General features: G+C 42.7%; 1 protein-coding gene across 1 annotated transcript in view; it reads right to left on the reverse strand.

Annotated features, from left to right (window-relative positions):
* The window catches only part of LOC125033246, a 137,258-nt gene that overhangs the window by 77,299 nt on the left and 52,459 nt on the right, over nucleotides 1–7,500 (reverse strand). The gene's annotated exons all lie outside the window — the stretch shown is intronic.

The following is a 7,500-nucleotide window of genomic DNA, read 5'->3' on the forward strand; positions in this document are numbered from 1 at the left end:
AATTTCTAAGAAATAGGTAGGTTAAAGTTGGCACTGTGACAGGTAGCGGCTGCGTGCCAGGGGGAGGCGGCGGGCGAGGGGTGCTTTGCCCTTCCTTCCTTCCGAACCCTCTTGACCCTGGCTTCCCTGTCGAGCCTTCCCCGCTGGGAAATGATGGGGGCCCGGTGTGTGTGTGTGTGTGTTTGTGTACGTGTGTGTAATGTGTATGATATGAGTGTGTGTGTGTGTGTGTGTGTGTGTGTGTGTGTGTGTGTGTGTGTGTGTGTGTGTGTGTGTGTGTGTGTGTGTGTGTGTGTGTGTGTTATTGTGTGCAGTGTGTGTATTTTTGTATGTGTTAATATCAGTATGCATCACTCCCTATATAACTATCTGTTCGTGTGAATATACACAGCTTCATTCGCTACAATGCACTCCCAGTGGATATAAATATGTATACGACGGCCCGGTCATGCAAGTACATGTGCGCCAGCGTGAAGTAACTGCCGAAAGCAACAGGTGTGGTGCCGGCGTGATATACAAATTGGAACGAGAGTGCCATGCCCCAGGGACAATGTGCAGCGCCGGCAGAATGCTGTTGTGTGTGTCCCAGGCCACGTGAGAGTCTGGGACCCAGGGTGACCTCGTGAGCCGCGCGCTCGTCGCCAAGCCAAAAGCGAATAATCAACGTTAAGTGGATTTTCACCCCGCAATCCACTCACGAAGCAAGAAAATCTCTGTAGTTATACACCACCGATTCATCTCTGTATGTCTCAGTAATAAAAATCATTTGAGGGGTGAGAAATGAGAATGGAAGGGGAGGGAGGGAGGGAGGGAGGGAGGGAGGGAGGGAGGGAGGAGAGGAGAGAGAGAGAGAGAGAGAGAGAGAGAGAGAGAGAGAGAGAGAGAGAGAGAGAGAGAGAGAGAGAGAGAGAGAGAGAGAGAGAGAGGGGGGGGGGTAGGGGAGGTTGGAAAAGGAGAAAGAAGAAAGGAAGCAAGTGTGAGGGAGCGAGACCAGCAAGAGGCAGGGAGAGAGAGCTAGACAGAGGAAGGTGAGAAAGGGATTAGGTAAGGGTGGACGTCTATATCCAAGAGTGGACGTAATAACTTATTTTTATCCAACTTCATTTCCGTCACTCGTCCTCACCCCCTACCCCCTACCCCCTTCCCAAATACCCAACACCCTCACAGCTTTCACTGGGAGCCAGGTAAGATTTCAAATGGGTTTTAGCAGGCTGCTTTCCTCTAAAACCAAACACGATTGAGACTATTAGTACAAGAGCCGCGGCCCGAGATTTCGGCGCTCCCCCCTTGGAGCATATCCAGGAATTTTCACGCCTAAAAAATAATGATGCGGGCAGGCAACATATGTCGGAGAGTAATACTAGCCGATCGAGAACAGATAAAATTCCTTTTTATAATACGCCTAACCCTCATACGTACTTACATCAGCGGAATACCTTTGATGCAAGGTATAACTGCGTTCGAGCATTTTACAGAAAATTACGTAAATAAATAAATAAAAATAAGTAAGTAAATAAATAAAATACACATATAAATCAGATAAATAAAACAAAAACCTAAAGATATGGAAATGGACAAAAAAAAAAAAAAAGACCATTAACATACACAGCATTAGAGATATGTATTTGTATCAGATAGATCATATTCTTGGAGTCACCCTACCTTTCTCGTGATACCTTCCCGATAAAGACATGTGTTTAATCATCTTAACAAAATTCATCTTGCCATACTAAAGTCAAAAGGCCAGGCGACCTTGCCTAACGTTTTTCGTTTTTTTCTCTCTCTCTTTTTTCTGCTGTTGTATTTGTTTTTACAAACTGTGACGTCTGATGAACACTGGATATTCTCCTTTCTAATTCGTCTAGCTTATCTTTGTCCACTTAAAATCTATGCACACATCATGTACGGGGAAATGTAACCAGTACTAACAATTAATACTAAGATTAGATAACAGCACCAGGTGAAGTTTACATATGGCAACAGAACACCGAGTTTGCTAATTTCGGAAGAGCGATTCATCTCCGCCGCAAAATAGGGCCCCATAAACTTTCTCGTTTCTTTCTAAACGTTTAAATCTTATTTATTTGTTATTGTATTTACGTGCTACGCGCAAACTTGAATATAAGACTCTTATCTGTGTTTTATACTGCTCTCTACTCTGATTCATATATATATATATATTTTTTTTTTTAATGAAAATTGTCTTGTATCCATAGCCTAACAATATACGACATAATATGAAATATTGTTAACCTTTGCCGAGAATTGTTGTGAATGAACAAGACCGCCATGAGTGTCCAAGTGGCGGAGTACTATCAGTTGGCCGCCAACAAATCCCTTCTGGTCGGTATTTATAAAACTCTTGAGCCTCTAAATCCTTAGAAACCGGCGCATTAGCTTTTTTTTCTCACCGCGCGTATTTTTTTTTATGCCAATGTACTCGGGAAGTTTTTTGATGTTGTGAAGGGACTGTGAAGTGATGTGCTCGCTGCAACTGTGTCGGGTATTTGTGGTTGCATTGGAAAACACATTTTCATAAATTCTATGGTATCAAGAGGTATGATTAGAGCCTATTTACATTCGATTAAGTACCTTTTTTTTGTTCAGTGAATTCTAGCCTACCGTTAGCCTCTTTACACTTTTTTACCTTAAAGATATTATATCCCTGACTTGTGGTGGCCTATTGTATTCACATATATATCCTCATACTGTCCCCAGTCTATTCAGCTTCAGACTATACTCCGTTTATAAAACTGATGTCTGGAGAAAACACTACATTACGGGCTGATAGAGATTAGTAAACAGAAGCATGAAAATCATATAGTGTCATGTGCTGGGGTCATTTCAAGAATAGGCATGTTTACAAAGCTCTTGGTAACATTAAAATTTGAAAGCCTACAGGTATTTCCACAAGTGAAGTACTTGTACGACCTTTATCACAGGGAAATATACACCACGAAGTAATGTCTCTTCCAATTATAATAAAAGAAAGGAGTAGAATTAAACATATTCATCGAAAATGTAATGTATAAGCCAGACTTACCTGTGTTAGTTCTAAAGGACGGTAATATATTTTGTCGTTTCTATTCAACAGAACTACAGTGCCTCTTTGCACCGGCCATCCAAAGTGAACCAACACTCAATCTTGTATATTTCAGGCACCACTTCAACTCCCTTATCGTCTATTAGCAAAAGGGTCCGTTCACTACACAGCACACACACCGCACTCGCAAGCCATACTGCACTTAAGCTTCCGGCACGAGCGAAGGCACCAGGAACGACTTCGGCGCGCCTGAGGCGGAAAGACCGTAAAATCCCATGCTGGCTTCGTGAGCTTGAGAGTCGAGTATCACCCGGGACGGAGGTGCGGTGCGGGACAGAGCCGAGCGGAGGGAGACGGTCGTCACTCTTGGCTCCCTCTCGTGCCCTGGGTCACACTCTGGCACCTGGCACTGCCCCGCGCAGGTACCTTACCACCCGCCCTCTTAATCCCTCCCCGCCGCCCCTGCCCTCTGCGCGCCCCGCGCCATACAGCCCCTCGCAGCCCACAAATGGAATGGAACTTGGAATATGTACATCTTTATCTTACATTCACACTGATTTTCATAGTTAACGCCTATGAAAAGCAATATAAATGTTGTCATTATCAAGATTATCATCAATCTTTTCATTATTGTTCATAACATTATATACTTGAATATCATTAAAATAATTATATTTTTTGTTTTCGTTATTATTATTAATTTCATACCACACACGCACACACACACACACACACACACACACACACACACACACACACACACACACACACACACACACACACACACACATACACATACACACACACACACACACACACACACATATGTATGTATCTATGTATTTATATATATACATATATCATACATATACATATTTATAGATACATATACATACATACATACATACATACATACATATATACATAAAATGTGTGTGTGTGTGTGTGTGTGTGTGTGTGTGTGTGTGTGTGTGTGTGTGTGTGTGTGTGTGTGTGTGTGTGTGTGTGTGTGTGTACGTGTGTGTGTGAGTATGCGTGTGCGTGTGAGTGTGCGTGTGAGTGTGCGCGTGAGTATGCGTGTGCGTGTGAGTGTGCATGTGCGTGCGCGTGTGCGTGTGCGTGTGTGCGTGTGCGTGTGCGTGTGCGTGTGCGTGTGAATGTGTGAGAGTGTGAGTGTGTGAGTGTGAGTGTGAGTGTGAGTGTGAGTGTGAGTGAGTGAGTGAGTGTGTGTGTGTGTGTGTGTGTGTGTGTATGTGTGTGTGTGTGTGTGTGTGTGTGTGTGTGTGTGTGTGTGTGTGTGTGTGTGTGTGTGTGTGTGTGTGTGTGTGTGTGTGTGTGTGTGGTCAACAAACCTTTTCTTCCATTTCTTTCTCACAAGCCAAGAAATACATTTCAAGGCCATTCATTAACCATCTTGGACGCCAGATCTTCATCGCGGAGGTTGGAAAAGACGCTTTTCCCAATGTATGCCGTGCATCATGTCAAGGACTCGCCGCCCTGCCTCTTCCAACACGTTTCGCTCGAGTAACAACTTGAGCGATAATTTCCATCCAAGTAAAACAATCTCATTCTTCCAAATTATCTAACGTTTGTCAGCCATGCCGTGCCTAATGGCTGGTGACTCTCCAACGTTCAGAATTTTGTTTATAGTTGTTTTGAAATACCAAGGAATATTGTTGACGCATCCATCACGAACGCCTCATGTGCCCAAGACATACGATGTCCCGGTCGCAAGCTTGTGTGTAGATGACGGGGGGTATTTTTAGCGCTGTAAAATTAGAGGTCCCATGGCGTAATGTTGCCTTCGTTGACTCGATGACAGCAACTGATGACCAGTGGAAAGTTTGGGGTTCAATGCCTACCTGAGCGGCGAGCGTGGTGTCTGTTTGAGTGTGGTGATGCGGTGATGACGCCAGGGTGACATGAAAGTACGTTGACGGTGCGCTAGGAAGAAAAGTGATGACACTGGTACCACTCGGCATGGTGTCACTATAGGCACGCAGCGGTGAGAGTGAACATGAAGATTTCATAAGCGAATGCCAGTTACACTAACAAATTCCCATTTTTAGGGGCAAAACTTTTAGTCAACGATTTCTAACATGGAAATGCTCATCTTATTTAACTATTGTAGAAGGAGCATTTACTGAACTAATAGCAGCTGTACAAATATTTTCATAAAATTGTAACGATTGAATATAACAAATCTCCTTTAAATATCCCTCAGTCCATCCTACACAAACTTTGCAAAGAATAACTTTCGAACTGTCATTTAACCATACGAAAAGAATAAAAATTAAGCCAAAACATTTCTGTTTAAAGGAAGAAAGACACTGTTATAACAATATTTACTTGTTCTATTTTTCCACTCCTACAGACAGGATATTACAGGGCATTATTAGTTACCAAAAGGTTTTGGCTCTTGAAGAGAAAGCAAATGCTGTGTCTGGTAGCGCAAGGTATCTGAATCCGCGAGAGGAGGCGTCACACTCACAGCTGATTATGGATGTAAACACCCACCTCTGCTTTTATCAGTTGCCGCCTACACGCCTTCTCCAAGGGTGTCACTTCACTGCCGGGCTTCCCTCTTACTTTCTCGCACCCCTTGCGTTTATTTACCACCTCCCCTCCTCTGGTTCCCTTGCATTGAGAGCATCTGTTTTACTGTTTTATTATTTCCATGCGCTGTTTCTTTTTGTATATATTTTTATTGGTTTGTTTACCTCCAACGTCTGCCATTCCACCATGCACGTCCTTCTGTTCTCTTCGCCTACGCTCCTACTTTCTTTCACTTTGTCTTTTTGCCTGATATCTTTTCAACTCACATTTTATAGTTCGTTTCAGCTGGTAACCCAACGGCTGTCTGTGTCAACATTTTCTCCCATTCAATCTATGAAATATTTCTTTAATATTAATTTATTTTTACCAACATTAATTGCTGCTGTCTGCCAGGTCCGACCACGAAAACTATCTATATTATCTGCATTTTATGTATTTAGCTTCAGCTATATTTGCAACTTTTCTCCCTCATTGTTGTTTGTTTTCCTTCCCCTTAGCTCTCGTTCATATTTTCACGCTCTATGTTTGCTTTACCTTTGATCTCGTATTTTTCTATCTCCATTTTATTCACTGTTCCGTCTTTCTCCAATATTTGCACCTCTTTCAGGTTATTTATATTTTTAAACTCGCCTTCCCTTTTATATACAACCTTTCCACTTCTTGTCATCATGTATATGCACTTATCTTCTTACCATCGTTTATTCTCAGTTAACACTCAGGCATCACTTCGTTTCTCTTCCTTTCAAAATCTTCGGCCTACTCATCTTCCCATCTCATTGCTTCCTTCTTCCTCGCCAATTTTACTTCTTTATTTCAGTATAGCCTTTGGTACCATGACCCAGACGCCATTGCGGATGTCAAGAAGTAAAAAAATGGCAAAAAAATTAGACCAGGCGGCCTGCCACTCATCGTCTCATGCCCACCCACACTCTACATCACGGCCCATACTTCGCTCACGCCCACGGCGCCCCAAACCCTACACTCTAATCCGCGGTTTCATGCACTCGTTAACTGAACTCGTTTGCAGTCGATTTCTTTGGGCCTCTAGATTCGCTCATACACACTTAATCAAACACATATTTGCACACATACTATAATTTTATGGTCCTATCAAAACTTGAAATAAGTCTCAAATCAACTGCTCTTATTTACTCAAGATCTCAAGTTATTAATCATTCATCTCGCCCGTTAAAAGCCATCACTGGTAAATGTGTACATCGAAATTACTTGACATCGTAGGGAAAGACATGTCTGTATTTTCCTAAACCTATTTTTTTTCAGAACACTCCGCTCGCCAGACCTACAACTCTTTAATGTTTACGTCTCCAGATCACATGTTTGTGGGTCCCTCCCCTCTGTTTATATGCGAGGGGAACCTTAACCAAATTCTGAGCCACGATGAATCTGCCCAACTCTGGGTAAGCGACACCGAGAGTTTTGCTCCCTAATCATACACCAAGCATACAAATTCCTATGCTTTCCGCGATGAATGGTGGATTGTGTTTGGAAGTTCATTACTAAATAAGTTCAAGAAACAAGAATCCGCAGTCTTAGGGCCGGAAATTGGACGTTTTCCCTCCCGGAAGTTTCATCTCACTCCCCTTGGGTGGAGGCCAAGAGGTTTATCCTTTTTTTCTGCTAATCATACTATGAATTTTGTATGTTGCTCTCCTCTTCTATTGTTTTTTGTCTCATTAATCAAACTGACTTCATATTGATAGTCATACAACTGTCGTAGTTACTCTCTTGACACCTATGTGAAACCACTATACATACAGGCGCGCTTAAACCCACGCGCGTGCGTGTATAAACACACACACACACACACACACACACACACACACACACACACACACACACACACACACACACATACACATACACATACACACACACACACA

Source organism: Penaeus chinensis, chromosome 16 (assembly GCF_019202785.1).
Source record: "Penaeus chinensis breed Huanghai No. 1 chromosome 16, ASM1920278v2, whole genome shotgun sequence".
Lineage (NCBI taxonomy): Eukaryota > Metazoa > Arthropoda > Malacostraca > Decapoda > Penaeidae > Penaeus > Penaeus chinensis.